General features: G+C 44.6%; 1 protein-coding gene across 4 annotated transcripts in view; it reads right to left on the reverse strand.

Annotated features, from left to right (window-relative positions):
- The window catches only part of HCN4 (hyperpolarization activated cyclic nucleotide gated potassium channel 4), a 143,040-nt gene that overhangs the window by 76,714 nt on the left and 44,499 nt on the right, over positions 1-21,827 (reverse strand). The gene's annotated exons all lie outside the window — the stretch shown is intronic.

The following is a 21,827-nucleotide window of genomic DNA, read 5'->3' on the forward strand; positions in this document are numbered from 1 at the left end:
CAAATAAGCTGAACTCCCTCGACCATTAAAAAGGTGACAGCACGTTAACACAAGGGAGAGAACTGAACCTTCCTTCAAACCAGCCATCTCAAAAGCAGTGAAGTCAAGAGAGCGACTCTGGATTTACAATGATGTAATGAAGGAAACTGCTGGGTTTGCTGAAGAAGGACAAGCTGCTTCTCTGTCTGTCTGATGGATTACAGTCAAAATCACTGAAATGTTTCAGGATAAATTAGATTTGCCTTGAAGATCCTTATAATCTCACTTTGGGAAGAGCTGTTCAGCTCAAGCCTGGGTCTTGGACCAGACCAAGCCAGTGCAGAGCAGTGTCACTACAAGGAGGCAACAACATCAATTTTCTAACCCTCAGCAGGAAAACAACAAGGGCAGGATACATCTTAAAAGCCTTCTCTGAGTAGATTCTCTCTCCCTATTAAGAACACAACACTGTAAAGCACCTAAAAGCATATTTAAGGTCCCAGCTATTACACATGTACAGACAGGGTCACAAACCAGGAGCACACCAGCAATTCCCAGAAAGAGCCAGCAGAGGCTGACGGGAACTGACTTCACATGAGCAAAGCTATCCACTAACAAGGGTTCTAAAAATGTCACCAGCAGTCTCTTTCTTACTCCCAAGGTGCCATAGCCCTGCAGGGAAGGGAACACGCAATCTCTCCCTTAGTATACAAGTACAGTTGGTGCTGTAGACACTCAGCAATGAGACATCCATATGCTTCTAAAAACAAAGCCCTGTCACACAGTATGCATTAATACTGAAGAAATCCATGTTGTGGTCTTCCTTATTAAGGGCCTGAGATGATGCCGCAGCTTTCCCAGTCAATTAATCTAAATAATTGCACAATAGCAGGAAGTCTGGAAGCAGTGTCTGTATTATTACTGAAAATAAATAACTTCCCAGCCATCTCTAATTTGCCTTGGGGGATACAGGAGGAGATAAGTGCAAAGAAAATGATTTTTCCCAAGTTTCAGATTACTACCAGGAGACAGACATGACCAGACATGCAGAGATGCAAAGGAAAGTGCCTTGCTTCACTGATCTTTGGATCCTTCTGCCTCTTTGAACCAAGTCGCCCAGAGAAGTTATGGATGCTCCATCCCAGGAGGTGTTTGAGGCCAGGCTGGGTGGGGCTTTGAGCAACCCGATCCACTGGAATGGGGTTGGAACTGGATGAGCTTTAAAGTTCCTTCCAACCCAAACCATTCTGTGATTCTAAGATTCCGTGATTATTTCTACGCTGGCTGGTGATTTCAGTACTTGGTGGGAACCAGCGACAGTGACAGTAATGGACAGGATGGCTCACAGTGTAAATAAGATGTTTTCCACACACACAACCCCAGTAAAATGCTTTCTGCTTAATGATAACACCTCCTGCTACCCCAGTCTCTTACGGTCAAGTGTGGTCATAGCACGGTCAGCTGACCTGCAACCTGATTTACAGCATTTCTTGCTGTTCCAAGATCCTAAGATCTTCAGACTCACTTCACACACACTCTTCATCACAGCCTGCTTTTACTGCTGAATCGCCTACAGAAAATTATGGTTTGCAAGGTGGACGAGCAAAGATGAAGTGCTAGAATTCATTGCCATCTGTTTCTTAAAGCACAGCTCTCCTCAAGGGTGTACTAGGGACTTACGATTATTGTCACAGGCTTCCCTCTGTTCTGACCTTTAAAGCCATCACTTACAAAACACAGAAGCTAAAGTTTTGTATCCACTGTACCCCTGCTAATAAAAAGTTATACAATGTGTCAGACAGGAGGGAACCTTTGGACTCTCACGAGGAGGCAGAAAAAGAAAGCCACCAAGATTGTGTTCTGCACACCAACTCCAGCACAGGAGATTCACCTACCTTTCCAATGAAGACCACCTAGAAGTTAAAATTTAACTATTAAGATCCTATAACTCCTGCACCTTTTAATTTTACCCACCTATGAATTATGATCTGCTCAGCATGACATCCCTGGGTTCAGACTGAATAGATTCCCAGGGACTGCAACACCTTTGAGGTCTGATATCATCCGTGTGTCATGTTGTATTTATGCTGAGGAACATCTTTTCACTCCCTGTAAATTATTGGCCAAAACGACTAACTGTGAATGTGATGTATGCAAGGGCAAGCACCCGCTATTAATAACCCATGGTTTCTGTATTTGTGTTGTTCCTTTCACTCAGGGATTCCACAGAGCTGACAGTGATGAAACTGGCTCTGCTGCTCCCATGAGAGGCAGACAGAGTTATTATCCCTGTCTTGCAGATAAAGAAGCCACATGGCAAAATTAAGAGAATAGGATTTGTGCATGGAAATCTCAGGCTAAATAAGGGTTAGGACCTGAATTTGATCCTTCAGTCTAAACAGAGCCGGAGCTGTTCATGTGGTTTGAAAAAGAGTTTAACAGCAATGCATCTCATGGACATCTTCCCCTGATATCCTGCCTTCTTCTCACTTCTCTTCCTGTTTTCAAAAGCCTACATAAAAAATTAATAACTATGAATGTATGGGTTTATTAGAGTTGACTCAGCGCGACTGAACAGCTCACAGCTCAGAGAACAGTCAGCACGATATAAACCAGAAGTCTAGTTCAAACATCCTTGTTTTTCACACCACATCCTACTCTATGCATGCTTTTTAGATCTGAAAACCACGGTTTAACATGCACCCATCTTTTAATTCCTAATATATTATTTATTTTTAACAGAATGCATCTGAGGATTAGTGTGGCAGTCATACTTCAGGAATATATGCCATAAGCACAGCTGGTGTCACTCAGTCGATTTGATCGTACATACACTTTGGAGGCGCCTCTTGACCAGAAAGTTAGATCATCTTTCTGCTCTGTCTAATGCCCTGTGTAACAGCAGGCTAGGAATATTGCTTTCGGATGTCATTTTTTTAATTAAATAAACCTTGATTTTTCAAAACTATTCGATGATGCAGTGTAAGCAATTACACCGCATGAGTTCCGGAAGGACTGTGACCAGTTGGAGAGAGAAAAGCAAACTGCAGAGGTGAGCCCAGTCAGCATCACTGTGTCAGAATGGCATTCAACGCCTGCCCCAAGTGAGGCACATCTGTGGCTTTAACTTCTGTTCTTATTCTGTAGTGTTTGCAGTCAAAAGAAAATAGACTTGAGCACCTCACCTCTAAATTAACAAGGCTTTCTGGATGTTTTCAGCTTTTGCTGAAAGGCAGCCAACTCTGGGCTGAGCCGAGACACTGCCTGAAATGCACAGAAAGGGAGCAAAAATAAAAATGCATCTAATTGAAAGTGCCAGGGAGCCAGGCTCTTCTCCCTAGCACTGGAATTCAGCTCAGACACCACGGCCAACCCTTCTAACCTTACAAGAAAAGATCTTTAATGAATGTCTCTTGCTAAAACCAAACCAAAGACAAATCCAATCCTCTCCCAAAGCCAGGCAGGAGCAAGAGCTCGGTGCTGACTCCAGAAACAGAGTGCCACCTACTGAGTCACAAATGACATCCCATCCTCAGCTTTGCACGGGCAGGAATTCTACATCACTCCTTTGAAGAGCTGCTGAAAACCTGCTCTTTTTGCCAGAGTGGCAGCTCCCCTCCCCCTCTGGATTGTACGCTGAATGAGCCACTGCTGTGCGCACCAGCAACTATCCTGGCAGGAAAGAGGTCGCACTTTAATTCCCAGGACTGCTAGTTGAGCTAGAAATAGAAATCATCTTTCAAAAAGAGCATTAGTGGATGTCAGCGTGGCTGGAGCAGCAACGGTGGGAGGAAAGTTTACTCCAGAAAGCAGCCATTCATGTAGGTAACTGAGCACAGAGAAAGGATCAGGAAGAGAGCCTTCCCTGTCTTTGGAAGCATTACTTCTCCCAGATATGAGTAGGCGTATTTCTACTGGAGAGTTACAAACTTTGCATTATTCATAGAGATAATAGGAGGAACATGGTGATTCACTGCTCCTAAACACACTAAAGGACACTTCACCTGCGACTGAGTCCAAGAATTCACTTGCTAGAAGAATTCATTTATTTAACGTGAGTTATTCAAATACCTGTGCACTTGCAAACCTCTTTTAAATGAATACCCACCAAAAAAAAGTCAAATGACTTACAAAAATATCCTGTATGCTGTAGGAAGGGAAATGATTGGGGCAACCCAGATAAAGAACAAGACAAACAGTTCTAATTCGTTCTGACCAATCTATGCAAATAGTATGTATCCTCTGCCATCCTGAATAATCCCTTCAAGAGCACGGATAATTAGCCATGCATTACGATAGCACGAGGAGAGGAGCTCTGCTGTGTCCCATCCTCCTCTAGAATTCCCTGTCTGCTTTGCATTCAGCCATGGCTGTCCCTGTCTGTTACAGAACATGGGCTGCGCCAAATGCAGCCTCCCTGCCTGCTACTGTCCATGCAAATCCATAGAGGATAAACAGCGGGGATCACCCCAGGCTGACATTGCGGTTCAGGTGAACACCAAGAGTTATTTGTGCCTGTGGGTCTAAGGAAGGCGTTCCAACCATCTCGTCCTGGTGACAGTACGGAGGCAGGACTGGGAGCTCTGGACAGCCAGTCGGCTGAACTATTCATGCCTCTTTTGAACTTAGATGCTGCAGTCACCATGATGTCTCAGCTGGGTATCAGAGCGTAAGGGCATCGGTCAGTTACTGAGATGGGACACAGTTCTGCATGTGATCGCTTCCCTCTCAGGAGCTAAAGACTATGAGTTAGCGATGAACATTCAGTGCTTACATCACCAGGTGTATGATTAGAGATCTCCCACATCCAGCGTCTGCCACAAACAAGGTGGAGGCCTTGGAGCACTTGGCATCGAGATTTCTTAATGCTTATCTGTCGTCTTGGCCAAAATTTCCATGGAACTGTGCTGTCAATTTTACTTGAGGTGAGATATTTTCCAAGGTCTGCATGTAGCCTTTGCCTTCAATTATCCCCAATCTACATAACCACTCACCTAATCCCCCCTGCACATAATCACACGGATCTTGGTGAGGGCAAAATTAAGAAAGTTGCACGTGTAATACTTTAAAATGGCATTTGCAGCCCAAGCAAGGTAGTGTGTGTGCTTTTTATTGCTCTCCACTACTGATTTTTAAATTAAACACTATATAATTAAACAATAATCAACACCTTGCATTTTTCAAAGTAATGTCCATTAATTAATTAAATCCCAACAGACAGAATTCAGGAAGTATTACCAGCCTATCTTACAAATAGATGGGCTATGAAATGCTAGAGATTTAAGTAACTTATTCAGAGGTAGAACTACTATCCTGAAAACATGGTTGCCTGGTTTCCAGTCATGTTATACACTGTCATTTGATCAGTAGCAGCAAATGGGAAATTTCCTTCCTCTTCCATTGTAAAAATATAAATACAGACATTACTTAGCAATATTTTTACTCCAGCTGTAATAGTTGACAATTTGCAAACAACCCGTTTGAGGCACTGATGCATTTACTCAATTATAAGATAGTACATTATGAATTATGCCCTTTCTTTAGCTTACAACATACAATGCATCATATCAATATGAGTGAGCTTAAATTATTAGTTCTTTGATTTGCACAATACACCCACTCTCCTGTCAGGCTTCTTAAAGAGACAAAGATGTGCGTGACAGAAATTTTTACAGAATTCAAGGACCTGGGGACTAATAAACTGGACTTTGTGTCGAAGGGAACGGCCCAGTGCTCTGAATAAACACAGGGTTTGGTACCTGTTGGTGCTGCTAGGGCGCTCGGGGGGCCCACTGACAGCACTGCAGCGGGTGGTCCCCTCGGGTGAGCCTAGGATTTTATTGCCATGCCTGTAAAAGCCTGGGCCTTGCATTTCCCACCGGCTCTGGTCAAGAACTGCAAAACACAACATGAGCTCATTACTAGGGGGTTGCCCTTTTCACCAAGTATTAGCTAAGCAGACGTGGCCAAGCCTTCATCTTGCCCAGGCTCTGGCCTCTTGGGGAAGGGAGAACATACCACCACCAGCCCCAGGGAAATCTCCCCTCTGGGTCTCTTCTGGATAGCTGGAACGCTCAGCACTGCCTACCAGAGTTGCTAGAAGAGCCACTACAAACGCACTGTCCTACACAAAACCTGGATTTATCAAGACAGAGACACTTCTACGGCCTCCACCAAGTCAGTTTGAAACTGGCTTTGTAAATCAGCCACATCAGACAGTTCCAACCTTCCACGTCTTTGTTGGAACAACTTAATTCTTTCCTGGTTTTCTGTCTCTGAAACCCCAAGAGCTTTGTATTACCTTTGCACTGAAGTGAACCAGTCATCAACCAAAACTGTGCTACGAAATGGATTGTTTAAGCGTGTAAAAAAATTATAGAACCTTATCCCAAAGAGCTCCTGATACCCCTTCTCAGAAGTGTATTTAACTCTCACTCAGAAAGGGAAGCTGATGATGATAGAACTTAAGTGACTTGGCTTGGAAGACTGCACTTTAACCACTTGACAGTGCTATCTTCCACTCCAGTTCCTCCAGAAGCCACACAGTGTATGTGAACTCACAGCAAGTGTTTCACTGAGAGGAAGCAAATCTTGTGAGGTGTCGGTTCATCACAGCCTGAGGCAAGGCAGGACAGAGGAGTTCATGGAGGCTATGGTGCTGCTGCCTGGCTTGCAGGTGTCCTGGCATAATTAGAGTTCTGGACATCTAATCTGTAAAGTCAACATCTACCACCTAACCCTGCAAGTGTGCTTAACAGAAACTGTATCAGCATTTTGAAGAGTTTGAAGGGTCATCTGCCATTTGATAAATGCAATGCATTGGAATACTTTCACCTGGTCTGTGGCCGACAGACATGCTGTGTCACACAGAAACTCTATGCTCCTGCCCTGCTTTTCCAATAATGCCAAAATAGAAACATGTCACAAGAATCAGAAAAGTCATGGTGGATTCTGCACGAAGTAGTCAATTGACCTCTCTCCTCAGTGCTCGCTGCCTTCTTGCCTGCAGATACCATCCTAAGAAATTAAACCCTATCTTAAATCTATACTTAGAATCAAATCTTCCCGGAAAGGTAAAAATAAGCAAGATTTCATTTCTCTCTTTGGGGAATGCACACAGACACAGAGATAACCACAAGAGACTTCATTTGTTCCGGCTCTAAATTTGGAGTACAGAGGCCAATAGAGCACACATCCCATTTCCGACTAAAACCAGCATTAATCATCTTTTCTCACTTGCCTGGATGCGACTATTCCTAGCTCATGGAGAATTCCCCTGGAACAAGCTGCAAAAGCAGTGAAAGCTTTGCGGGTACTACCTCTAGGAAAGCTTATTCCCTCTCTTTCTGAATGCCCAAAGAAAGAACATTTAGACACTGAATCTACACAATGTATTGTTGCTCTCATAGCATCACAGAGGTGATTGAAGCTATAAACTGTTCTGCAGTGGAAACTCATCACAGCAGAGGCTGGAGACACCACTGGGTAGACAATACAGAACAGATTTAGTGGGAGATTTGTAAGCATGAGTTTCCTCATGCAGGAAGGAAGCAGGTCAGCGCAACCACCAGCAAACCAAGCCCTAACCTGTCTGAATGGACTCCTCTCCTTAATGGTGGGACTGGGACCATTTCAGGGTCCTGGTGGAGGGGAGGTACAGACATATACTGCATGCCAGCTGCTAGTGATCTGGGATTAAGTCCTACACAGCTGCAGCACTACCTAAGATGTGTTCCATGCTATGGCTGTCTCGTTGAACTTCATCTGGGGCAACCTGCAACCCCACATCCTCCCAGAGTTAAAGAACCAAGTACAATTTTATATTTGTAGCACTAAACTAGAATGCACTCCTGGCAGAGAGCCCAGGCCAGAGAGCTTAACCCTCTCTTCATTTCCTACCCTACTGTGCTCATAAATATGTCTCCATTTCCCCCTCCCCTGCCCACCCTCCCAGTTCTGAGTCCCAAAGGTGTTAGGTGTGTATTGATCCCACACAGCTCCTACAATACATTATGTATGAGACTGACACGCTAAGGGCCTCGCAATTCTGTGGTGTTTGATCTTCTGAAATCTCTCACTTGTATGAATATGGAAAAGTTCCTCTTTATTTGCTGTCCATTGATCCACACATTGACCCTTCTCTGTGTGCATTTATCTCTGATGATTTAATAATGAAAAAGACCAATAAACTGAGGAAAGGAAGGAAGCCCCTTTAGGGGAACCTATTGCCATGGAAACATGCCATATGTTGTTGTTGTAGAGAACGGATAGATCAATAACGGCTGCAGCTTCCAAGTCATCACGAATGAGTTGTGGAATGTGAAGGACGAAAGCCTGAAGATATACATAAGTTGTGACATTATGAAGTTCAGGCCCTGGCCCACGTCCAACATTTAGGATGACTCATTCAACGTTTGGGCAGTCTGTTAGAAAGGTGGATCTGCGCTAGGGAGTTCTGAATTGTCTCATAAAGCGGCAATATTGGGCCAGGGGCTTGCTTTGTACCCAAGTATATAAAGGAAATAGACGGTATCTTCTTTCAGAGTGTTCAGACTCCAGTTTCTTGGAGACATACAGGTAGAGGTTTCAAAGCCTACTTCTTTGAGTCTGATCTTTCACTGTTTCTTGCCAGAGTATTGACAGCAATCCACACTTAGAGGACTCAGTGCCACAGGTACAGACCTTACATCTACGTAGATGATACAGATTACATACGTGAGTTCAGAGTAAGTGTTACTGCAAGTGTGGTAGAGAACACACCAAACCACCTGATGCAATGGGCATCTTTCACCAACTTTTCTTCTTGGTAAGTTACAAGGACAACAGGCTGCATTCTTAACTATGTTGTATTGACATGACTCTCTTGACATAAAATGAGTTGGCATAAGATGAGGGTGTCAGCTTTACCACTAGGAACCCAAATTTACTAAAATTAAACTGTAAAACAGGGCAGAGAGGTGGCATGAGTCACATAACTAGATAAGAATCACAGTTTAGAAAGTGGGGGACAGTGGAAAGGACATTGCTGTGCCTTCTGCTAGCTGTTGTTTTGCTTTGGATTCACAAATTTATGCCCTCCCGCTCTGCAGTAGGCCACAAAGAGGTGACAAATGCATGAGTACATAGCTAAGTCGTTGGCCAGGCCAAGAGAAAGATTTTCTAGCCATTCAAGATGCTAAAAGTGTTTATCTTCAGTATTGCTATGTCACAGCTTGGTGTTGATCAGGAATCACAACTGCAGTCTCCCCAAATGGAAAGCGGAGTGAAACAGAAGGTCTCCTATTACAACATCTAGGCTCCGGGGAGCCAGGTTTGGGGGTACCCCCCATAACCTTTGAACCATGCACCACCAGGACAAGCACCTCTGCAGCAGGTCACTGGTGGGATTAAGTGGCCTTAGAAACTACTCTGTGTGTCATTTATCTGGGCAGCTGGCCATTTACATCCAGTTATTTCATGATGAAAGACCAACAAACAGAGGAAGAGCCGTCTGTGCCTGAGGATGGACCAAACCTGATCCCAATCAAGCTGTTGTTCAGCTGTATGAAGTAATTTGAGATGCAACTCTGCTTGCAGGACAAGGCACAAGTGCTCTCTCACATTCCCTCTTCAGCTCTCAGAGTTACCAGGATTTGTGTCCGAGACAAGCAGCAGCACCTGCCAGACTTCAGCACCCAGACACCCTCATTCCCACAACTCTGTGTGAGCTCTGGATATGCCAGATGGAACAGGGAGAAAAAGTTTAACCTCTTTCCTGTTCAATGGCAGGATGGGAATCGAAAAAGCTGCCAGAATGAGGTGATGGAAAGCAGTTTGGGGTTTTCCAATGGTCTGCTGGTATGATCACATTCAAAGACGTGTTACTCTGAAGGCTCAAACTGTCCTAAATCACATGCTCACTGAGGAGAGAGAAGGCTGGAGTGACAGAACATGTTCTGGGCAAGCAGCTTTCACTCCTGACAAGGACGCTTCACAACAGGCCTCATGCTTATGTAGCACAGGGGTAAGAAGGCCTGGAATATAGTGTTCACTCCCAATGTACAATTCCAAGTCAAATATCTTCTTTAATAGGTATTGCTTGTGGATTCAAAACACTTTGGCCAATAAGGATTCCAACTCTAGAGGAAATGTCCTGCCTAGTCTGTGAACAGCAGTATGGCTTCAAGTGTTGGAGGCTGAGGAAATGCCAAAGGAGCAATGCGTAAGAATTATGGCCTGGGGTGGATGGAGTCAATAGTTTGCACTGTTTCTGAGCTCTGGCTCCTACCAATCAGTATTATTCCATGAGAAACAACAGAAGAACATTGATTCATATTTCAGCCCTAGTGGGAAATGTTACTGCAGGCTGGTATCACTGTTCTAGACAAGCTTCAGAACAAAGTGCCAGCCGTAACCCTCTTTTTGTGGGGAGGAGAAGATGGGGGTGGAAGGGGGTGGAGAGGGTAACGAGGTAGTGACTATGTGTGTTTCAGTTTCAAAAGCAGAAAACATTGTTCCTCCCAACTCTGCTGCTAACACCAGACTTGTTTGCAATGAGTTATTCCGGCTGGAGTGGAGCACAATGAATCTTCAAAAAGACTAATGCTGCTGGGATCTTGGGGCTGTTCAGGTATCTGAGACCCCAGACGAGAGATGAATCACCTTCTAAAAATGCAGCAGTTAAGGGAAAAAAAAGAAGTCCAATTGCCTTTGATTATTTTAGGTCTCAGAAGAAACATACTGTGCTAAGGCTATGCTTATCTAAGGCATCCACGTGAATCCACTATCCGTTCCAAACATCAGATGCTGAATTAATTACTGCCTGTACTGAAACAGTACGTAGCTCACAAGAGAATTCTTCCTTTTGACCTCAAAGCACTTCATGGCAGGCAGCTGAGCTTCACCATCAGCCTCTGTCAGCTGGGGAAACTGAGGCATGGAGAGGCACTCATTGCCTGAGTGCATCACTCACATGCAGGTCCACAGCAGAAGAGAGTCCAGGAATCCTGACACTCACTCCAGTGTCTTAAGGACACTCAACTCAGCTCACTACTAGGCACTTCAGCTCCACAGAAAGGCAGTTCCATATGCAAGGAGCCACTGTGCTCCAAAGCCTTTTTCAGTTTCTGAGAAACCATTGTTTGTTGTCCCCAAAAACATTTCTGCATTCAGCTGCCCAAAATGAGGAAACCCAGCAGGAGCCTAAGGGCACCAGGAGACTTGGAGAAAAATGAGGAGGATTTGGTGGCACTCCGAGATTGGAAAATGGAAAACTCAGGAACTGGACATTTAAAATACCTACTCCCCTAGAATTGATACAGTCAGACACACTCTTCACCCAAATGTGATTCTTTGAATCACCAATGATATGCAATATTAAAAATCCAGTGGCCAGATACGGGGCATGCAAGACCTCTCCCCTCAGGTCAAATTGCGAGGAGCCACTTTGGCTCCTCACCTTCCTGTGTGGTACGGAGCGTGTTACATATGCTCCTGTAAAGGAAGCGGGTGCCAGGCGATCTGAGCACCTGCACCTCATACTTACCTGGCCTTTGCTGCGATGCAGGATGGGGATGGACCTCTCCTGCTCTTTCCAGCACACGCTGCAATTTTCTGACTTCTGATATTTTATGGAAAGGGCACGTGTCTGTGTGTGGTGGGGATTCTCCTTTACCAAAGCTCTAATCCCCGTCACAGGGTCTCAGTCCTCTCCAGCTGTTTGTTCCAGTCAAGAAACCTCAACGAGCAAGTTGCAACTACAGCCACTTCCTTCTTCACCATTCAGAATCCCCATTACAGTTAGTGGGAGTTTGCATGATATTTCTCTTTGAAAAACATACAAAGCAGGAAAACAATGGTTGCAGAAGACAGTAGCTTGCTGTAACTCTAATGTCCAATGCTGCTTCTTCAATATACACAGTACTTGCCTGCCTGAGCATCCAGACAAATAGCGACAGGCACCATTAAAAAATGCTCAGATAAATCTCTCCTAGTTTGGGCCAGGCCTGCTCTGCTCTATTTTAGTCAGTGGAATAAAGCCATTGAGGCCTGGGGGAGCAAGTGCCAGCCCTAAATCATTGCTTTGATTAATTGTTCTTGGGAAGGAAGAATTCATTAAGTATTCCACTCAGCAATTAGAAATAAATATATTTTTAGAATGAACAACCTGCCAGAAACAAGTTGTTTCAGAAATATATTCAGATTGATGCAGCCCGTTTTCCATCAACACACAACAAGGAGGCTCCAGCCTGCCAGCTTCCACCCGACCTGGAGGGACAGGGACAGGTGGGACAGCCCTGTCAGTAGGAACTCCTTGTGCTGTCTGCATGACTTAAGTTGAGATACAGTGAACAATTCGTTAGAAAATAATGCAGTTTCTCTGCATGTAAGTTTTCCAAACATAAAACAGGAATATCCTTGCTATTCCACAGGAATATTAGGAATCTATTTCTGCAAATAGCTGGAATGGTGCAGATATGATAGGCCTGAAAACCCAATAAATGAAACACACATCCCCTGCATTTGCACTTCAGCATCAGACTCAGACATGCTGCAAAGTGAATGTGAAATAACAATCACTCTGAAAATTTTTGGACATATGACCACTGTAGTGACCACAGGCTTCAGTGGTGACTGAAACATGCAAGCAGCTTTGTTGACACAGCACACAGCTACCGAAAGGAGAGGGGGACAGGTATCTATGCCAAGGCACTGATACTCAAGCACTTTCCTGCTATTTAAGGTGCAGATTCCACTGACAAATGAGGCACAAGTGTATATTTTAAATCTACCTGGTTTCAATTTTAAATTCCCTTTCATCAAGGCAGGAACTCATCAGTGAGCTCTTCCTCTTTCCTTTTTCTCCTTTGGTGAGGACAGGGTCTATTCGTGCCTGACACCTAGCGAAGCACACGCATCTTCAAGATGGGTAATGGTGCTTTGTGGATGCCATAGCTCACCTCACCAATGTGGAGAGGTGTATTTCTGGTGTCCCAAGTATGGGAGAAGAAACCCTAAAAGAACGTAAACGTGCTCTGGGTACTGAAAATTACACCCAAAAAGACTGCTCCAGACTTTTATATGCTGTGTTTTAAAAGAAAAGACATCCTTTGCTTGCAGTGCCTAGAGGCAAGTCTGTTCCCTGCCCTGGTGTGGGTACCCAGGATGGCAGCAACGTCTCAGCGAATACCAGCTTTTTCATGAGGCCACACAAGAGTGCACTCTCAAAGGCTCTCTTCTCTAGTTTTTTACTTGCACACATACAGGATGCAATTTCAAGGCCACTGTAGCAGGCACTGACTTCACCTTTGATTTCAGCAGGAGGAGGGATGTGATAGCATATTATGTAAATTAGCCAGGAATTTGTGCACTTCGATGACGCTTGATTACATGATTTGTATGTTATTCTTCTTTTTAGTTAATCTAGTCCTTCTGTGTAGGTAAGGCAAAAGTGAGGAGTTTCCTCTCTGTTCTTTCAAATTCATCTTACCAGAAATACACGTGACGTGACTCAGCCCAAATGATCTGGAAATCACAGGAGGTCTAACAGAGAAGTATAAGGATGGTTCAGGGATGAGGGTACTTGGAAAAAAGCTCTGCAAGGCACTTGAGCCAACATCCTCAGCACTCCCTGGTTTCAGTGAGGAGAAGCAGAAGGCCTGATTAGCTCTGCTTTCAAGTATATCCAAAAAGATTTTAGCTCATTAGATATTCAGACCGTAAATGAGGGATCTCCTTTATGGAAGACATCATTGAATCAGAAATAGCTATTTTGTGGGCGAAGAGCAGAAAATTCAGTGCTCTAAAATACTTCCACTGTAGCAAAAGACGGCAACCCTCATGAAATCCTGCTTTGCAGATCCATTCCACAAACAGCAAAACTTGAATGTAATCTGTACGTCTGCCTGTAGTGCGATACTGGTCAGTCTCGGGCAGTGCAAGACACAGGGCCCGTGTGTGCGTCAGGGGTATGTACAAGAGAGACAGGCCATAAGTAGCTACAAGGAGTAACGTGGATGCCCACTGGGGAATTTGGCTCCAAATATCTACTGATAAAAACCAATTTCAAAGAAATGCATTCTTCTGCATGCACAAGAACTCCAGTTTGTGGAGAAATGAATTTGCCCAGCACCGTAGGAAGGTGAACTCTGGGGTGAGCTGCAGCAGTTAGCACACAGCAGAACGACAACTACTGCTTCAGGGCAGGGCAGGGCAGGAACAATGCCAAAGCACACTATTTAAACTATACCGGAAGTGTTCCCTGGCTGCCCATGCAGGCGAGTAGGCTGCTCTGTCAACAGCCATGGATTTTGAATTATCAGGGCAGTGTGTATTCCTACAAAACTACTTTATTTGAAGCACCTTCCCTTCTGCTTTCTGAGCTAACCAGGACCATATGCATTTTTCCTTTGAAAAACAGTTGTCTAAGAGCTTGTGAAGAAATCTCTCATCTCCTCTAGTGACCAGCTGTAAGAAAGCTGTGCTCCACCTTGAACCCCTACAACTACAGCCAAGTATATATTTTTCCCTAACTGGCCTCCAGATGTTAGCATCCACACATGGGGCAGGCACAAGCTTCTACTCATCAGTCCTTACTTTGAAAGGGGTGCTCTTTCCCTGAAAAAAAAACAGCCACAAGGATGTGTACAGAAAGCAAAACCTGTTTGCAGGCCAAGCTGAGGAAACATGAATGGCTAAGGCAAAGCAACTTGTTCAGCTCTTTCACAGCTTGTCCCTCTACATCTTCTCTAAGAAGACCAGAAAGAAATGCTGATGGCCTGCCATTACAGAGAAAAAGTGTGTGTGATGATTACACTAGAGGAAGCATTTAAGAACAGCTCAGCCTTGTGAAAATAATACCCTACAACAGCTGCTAAGTCCCAGGGGGGTTCCACCTCCTGGTTCTCCAACTCACGCATGACTTCCATACATCAGTGTCTCCAACAGCTACGCTCACGGATAGGCATTGTCTTTCCACTCTCCGGACAAGCCCCCACCTCTGCCATTTCTTATTTGCCATGGGCTGCCCCCCAAAGAGGGGCGTGCTGAGTGGGGACTGAGCCTCCGAGAAACGTCACTGCTTGCTTTTTCCTGCTTTTAGATTTCAACTACTGGAAACAGGTTTGGAAAGGCATCTGAGGCAGTTTAGGGTGAGAAGAGCAAAAAGCAGGTGATGATGGTCTAGACATGGGACTGCCCATCCTCTGGTATAAGGAGAGTATAAGATTTTTGTACAGATGTTTGACTTGCTCAGCTCTGCTTTACGCTTCTCACATCCTTACCACTCATGAGGTATTGTATTATTAGATGCACCCCCGATGTTATGTCTTAATTTCCAATGCAGACTCATTCATACACACATAACACATCCACCCACATACAGTAATGCTCAGACAGACACAAAGCCATCCAGCAGCCAATTATTTGAGGTGGGAACAGCTTGCATTAGCTCATGATGAAGCTTGGTCTTAATTCTACTGAGCTAGAGAGGCTGGGAGCCGTGCGCTGCTCTCCTGACTGACTGTGGATCTCAAAGCAGGGCAGATGATATCAAAGCAAATCTTTTTCTGTCTGCAGTGCAGATTTTGCTGTGTGAATTTACTTACAGATGAGGCTACCAGGTCCCCTGTTCAGAGGTAGGAGCCCTAGGCCTTACCCACATCTGCCACTGTTAGCATAAACTCTTCTTTGTGCTCCAAAAGGAGCGCACCGCCCTTGTTTAGACACCTGTGCTTTGGTCCAACTTTCGATCCAAGTATGTAGACAAGAAGAAGCCAGAGGAATTCACCCCATTCGGGTGATGGATCAGGAGCAGACGGGAGAGAAGTGTCTGTGGTGCAAGAAGACAGCAGACAAGCCCAGTCATGATGGGAATACACTAAGAGAAGCTTCAAACAATACAACTTTACACCGTGTTTTGCAAATGTGAGGACCAGGAGCTTTCCAAATGCAGTCAGAAATAAGCCAACAGTCATTGCTGAATCTGGAGTTTCATTTAAGTGTGCCATCAACCCAGGCACTTGTACCAATTCCCAGTGGTGGGACAAGCCTAGTTGCTCTCTAACCATAGCACACACAGTACATTACCTTAACCGTGGCTGGCATGACCTGAAGCACACCCACCTTTGCACTAACAGCCAAGGGTCATAACAGATTATCCAAAAGATTCACTGGCTGGTGAGTTTAGAGGATGTTTTCTAAAGCTACCACACTACAGAACAGGACAGACATCTTTCTAGTTCCTGTGCCAGACCTCTTATTCTTGAGTGTTTACTGAAGTCAGGAAGTCCCGTAGTCCTGAAGAAAAGGGCAGCACACCTTGCAGTACATGTGACCAGTGAGGGAAAGATGGAACATTTTCTTTCTAGAGCATCTCCAAACCCCATGCAGGGGCCATACAATTCTCATTTACAGACACAAAAGATAAAATTCATCTTGTCTCTCTCCCTGCATAGTCTTTATTTCTCCTGCCTTTCAAGCCTAGTTCTAAATGTGCCACACAATATAGCAGCGTACAGGAACTGTACAGGTGCTGGTGACCAGCTTCCCTATTAAGACAAAAGAACCAATTATACAGAGATCACATAGATCTACTCATTTTTGTGGTCCTAACAAAAGATGGTCAAGAAATGTAACCAAATCTACAGCAGTACACAGAAAAGGGTAATCATGAAGAAATTCGCATGAAACTGCCTTGCAGGTATTAACCACAGCCTTGCTGACATCTACTCTGGCATCCTGTTACATTCAAACATTTCAGAGTTTACAGCATCTTCTGTGGCCCCTGGCAGTACCATCATCCCATTTTCAAAGCTGGAGAAATCAAGGCTTAGTGTATTCTGTTCGGGATGGCTCGTAGGGTCAAACCTAGAAGCCTGACTTGCCTTCCAGTTTGTCCTTCCACACTGCTTATGATTCAAAGTGTATCTACAGTTAAATGAGCATTGGAGAATGACACAATGCATAGGCATCAAGGAGAACAGAACACGATTTGTGGTAGAGACTGGTCCTTTCTCCTGCCCTCCCCACAGATCACAGAAATGCAGGGATGGAAAAAAATATTCCTCTTGTTATTAATAGAAGTATAACCTATGCACACATTAGTGCTTTAAAGCAAAGGGGAGGCAAGATCAAGCATCAAGAATTTGAGCTTAATGAAAGCGGGTTTGCTACTGTTAAAAAAGCTGCACAGAGTCAGTCATCATTATCATTCCTATTATCATTTTGACTGTTGGGAGAGCCAGTCCAAACCCGACAGTGCCAGGAAACGTCACCTTTGCACCACTTCACTGTGCCTAATGCAAGTTCTGCATCTCTGCAGAGAGCCAAGGTGTCACTGTGCTCGCTCAGCCCACACCCCGGTACTCTGCACCATCCCTCAGCCCAGTCACAAAGGTGGACAGAGGTGCCAGAACGGGCAGAGCAGGACTGGATCTCAGGGGCCTTCACTTCCTCCCATCCCCCAGAGACTTGCACATGCAGCGCAGATGAGACATCACACTGGGGGCAATGATGTTAGTGCTGTGATGAGTTAGCACCTTGCCCTGAAATCACGTGTGAAGCAACGGCTGGGAGGAAGGGACTTATTAATGTGGAGTCCCCAAGTCTTTGGAATGCTATTATCTCCCTCACAAGCTTTGGAATGCTGATAACTTTGCAAGACATTTCTTTCCCACACTTGGGCAAATCTAAATGCATTTCACTAGGTTTTCCATCCCCCAAACATGCCGGGGGTGGAACTGAGCATCAGGCTGCAACAGTGCTCAGCAGCTCTGACCAGGAAAACAGAACCCCATTGGGGTTCTCTGCATACAGTCTCACTGGAGCTGCACACAGGGGCGAGAAGTTACTCAGTGTATGGCTACTTATTTTCTGGCAGTCACAAGAACCCTGGGCACAGCTCTGAAAACAAAAAAAAAAGGGAGTTATAGCTCCTACACCAGAGTCAGCTGGCAACCTGCAGCACCTCTCCTGCCTCTAAGCTCTGTAACAATAGATGCACAAACACAGACAACCTCTCCATCCAAAGAGGCAGAGATTTAAATCCTTAATTAGCACATTTGGACGAGTCACCACAAATGAGATTAGCTTTTGTGCATCACTGGGGAAGCAGTTGTGCCCCTATAATGTCCAAGTGGTGGGCCCTCAAGCTGACCTTGGAATTCCCGTTCGGATGCTCGTTTGCTTTGCTCTCACTAGCACTCTTTCCCCGCTGCATGCAGCCTCTCATCAGGAGTTAAGAGCTTGTGTTTCCTACAGTCTGGTGCTAATACTGGCATGGGGTGACCATATTTGATGTCAGCCACTGTGAATATACTGCATGGAATGCATAATTTCAGTTTGTAAAGGGACTTTGCAGGCAGAAAACCATTCAACACGGAAAATAGTCAGGAAAAGGTCTCTACAATAGCACCTTGTTAGCCCAGCACACATCTGCGCTCTCTTCTGTGTTCCTGGAGTCTTAACTGCTCTGTCTGCTGACAAAACCCTGGGTATAGTGCTGTCAGCACTGCAGAGCTGTAGAGCTGCTCAAAGCCAAGCTGCGTTCTCATCTGTCTTCTGCCTCACCAAAAAAATTGCCCACTTAAGCAAAGAAACCTGAGCAGTTCTTGCTGCTTGTCATAGATAAAGCAGCTTTGATTTGGAGACCCCAGGATGAACTGCCAGTGCTTGCTTGGTCAGGAAACCCTGTCCTGACTTGTTGGCTGAAGAGCAATTGGTTTACAGCCCTCTCCCTAAGAAATACTCTCCTAACATTGGAACGAGCACTGTACTACTGCTAGAGGAAGAGGTCATCTAAACGTTTCAGAACTTCAATTAACCCTACTAACCATAATAACTCTGACTCTTCTGTAGCACAGAGTAAGTAAATCTCATTAAGCCGTTGATCACTCAACACCAAATAGTCAATGACGTCACCAGCCAGGCACCATATGGTTTGGACGACGGTTGTGGATGCTGCACCTGCATCATCAGTCACAGGAATGCATGTGGGACCCCGAGAACCCATAAAGGACGGAGGCCTAGCCACACAGAGAGAACCCCCTCTGTTACAAACCAGGGAAAGGACGGAAGAGCATTTGTCAGAGTTGGTGATTTTCTTAATTCTTCCTCTCAGACCTGAGTCCTGGAAACAGTCTCACACCTCCACATACAGGAACAGCCTGGACCTTGCTCAGTCACAGACTTTACAGCACAAACATTCAGGGGTGCAATCTTTCACTCTCACAAACCACTTCCATAGGGACAGGCCTTTCCCTTCACTCATCAGTGAAAATGTTTTTTTTTTTAAATTCTCAAAGACAGAAAAGGAGTTGGCACCTTTCTTTTTGAGTGACATTCATCTGTAGGTAAATTAATTTAATAGCTTGTTGGAGCGCCAATTAGAACCAACAATAACTCAATTGACCTATAACTGCCTTGGCACCCACACAGCTTTCAAAAGTAAGAGAAACAAGAAATCTATGCTCTGGCAGAGATGAGAGCTCAGATAGTGGGTTTCAAGAGCAAACTGAGGGATTCATGGGCTTGCTAATGAGATGCTCATAACACATCAGAAACAAAGACAAATTTCAGTGGTTTCAAGCTAAAATGACACTATGTTATCTGCAGACAAAGATCACCCTTTTATCTGTACAATAAATGGATTTCGGTGCTGCAGCAGTGACACCACAGCAGAAAAGAGTGCAGCAGAAAGCACTCGCAGTTACCTAACCAGACTAACATTGTACTGAGAACTAGAAGTTTACCTGCTTATAACAGCACTGAACAGCATTACACTGTCTTTGTGCGTGCCTACCCATAAACACCGTTGGAACACATTTTTTCCCCTTAAATAAAATCTGTTTCACACTAACGCGCTGGATATTGTGCTTCTATACAAATTCATCATTTTAAATGCTATGCTCCAAGGATTAAGATATTTCAGGTTTAAAAAATAAAAAGTGGGTAGAATCTGTCTTAACATTGCTGAGCTGGTAGCGTTTGAGGATGGAAAGCGGGATAATGTGGAAGAGTTATAAATCACTAGGCAAAATGTTCCACTCGTAAATCAGGAAGGAAAGCAGGAACTGAGAAAGCTAAGATTGAAGAGTCAGAGGGACAACAGCGACTAAGAATATATAGATGGAGAAGAAACTAATTTGGGAAGACCCACCCAGGAAAAACCTGAATGATAAGGATGGAGTCTGGCAAAGGAGGGAACTGGACTGAGTACAGTGCTGAGCACAGCGCACTGTAACTGGAGCACAGGGTGGGGGAGAGAGGCATTACTGAAAACTGAGATGAGGTGGAAAACAGCACCCAGATGGAAAGCTTGGTGTTGGGACCCAGAACTAGGTGGACAAGGAACCTGCCATGAGAAGCCTAGAAAAAGAAGATGGGACTGGTGGAAGAAGAAACAGAAACTTGAAGTGAGGGATGGGAAAACAACAGGTTGGAAAGAGTGGGGCAGAAGGCATCATACTTAAGTACTGGGGAGAAAACAGGCAAAGAGTTTGTAACAAGCAGAGTACATTTCCCTTTGAAGACTGGAGAGCAACCCAAGAATCTGGGGCATGACCATTCTTTTGCTGTAAATGCCAGCTGTGGCCATTGCTTAATTCAGAGCAGAGGGCACTGCAACATATCCTCAAAAAGATCCATACCTGCTAATGAACTCAAGGATATTACAATGAGGACAGGGACTGATTTGTTTTTTAAAACCTTAAAAACTGTAAAACAATACTGTCTTAAAAATTAGACTGCAGAGTCAAAAGCCCAGGTTATGAAATAGCAAGACAGAGGTCTGCTGTACACATATATTGTGTTACAGTCATTGCAGGATTCAAAACCATTCTTCGCATAGAATCCATGCTTCGTTCAGGATGAGAAGAAGAGCTTGAGGCAGATGTGTGCAGGGAAGAGATTTTCTGTAGGAGCTCATTTCTTGCACAATCTGGAAGGTTTGCAATAAAAGAGATAAGGAACTGCAGGATGAGATGTGATGGCTTGAGCAGATGAGCGGTGCCCTGGAGATTCCATCCCTGCCAACAAGTTCCTGCAGAGGTGTTAGGCAAACCACTCAATCCAAACCGGTAATTAGAATTAGAATAATATTCTTAGGCAATGATTGAAGAGAACACTATGCCATTGTTTACAGCTATGATTTTTTTTTTTTTTTTGCTATAACAACAGATAAACTACCAAACCTCAGAGGCTCGGGAAGAAGGAGGCTGGGATCAGCATGCCTGTTCTCAGTCTGGTTGCTCAGCAGGCGAGGCTAAGAAACGGTCCAAATCAGAATAACCCAGTCCTCTGAAAGCACCCATTATTCTTAAGACAGGCAGCCATCATTTCCCTGCCCTTGTCTTCCGGGTCACAGAAACATCTTGATTCCCTACTCAGCACCCACAGAGGCAGAGCTCTGAATGTCAGATACGCTGGGGAATGCTACGCACTCTGTGAAACAGGTCCTCAAGCTGACTACACCAAGTAGACAGTGTGTTTATGTATTGGCAGAGATTTGTACAAAAGGCCTGATTTACACTCTATGCGGAAAATCTTAATCATAGCACTTCCTTAAATCTCAGTGCTTGCTTTAGTATTTACTTATATTCTTTCATTTCATTTTCTGCACATGAACATACATGAAAATACCTCAATATTATACGACTGTAGTGCAAAACCATACTATGAAGATACTCTGGGGTGTTTCATTTACTGAGGCCTTTGAAATGTTGCCTTTTGCAGCACCTGAACATCTCATACAAAAAACAATATCCTCACATGGATTGTCTAGCATGGGATTTTTTATCTTCCGCCTCATGACGTGAACAGTAGCATGAAACATGCAATGACTTTCCTGTAGAGATGGGAATTATGGCTGCACT

The sequence above is a fragment of the Cuculus canorus genome, chromosome 12, assembly GCF_017976375.1.
Source record: "Cuculus canorus isolate bCucCan1 chromosome 12, bCucCan1.pri, whole genome shotgun sequence".
NCBI classification, from domain to species: domain Eukaryota; kingdom Metazoa; phylum Chordata; class Aves; order Cuculiformes; family Cuculidae; genus Cuculus; species Cuculus canorus.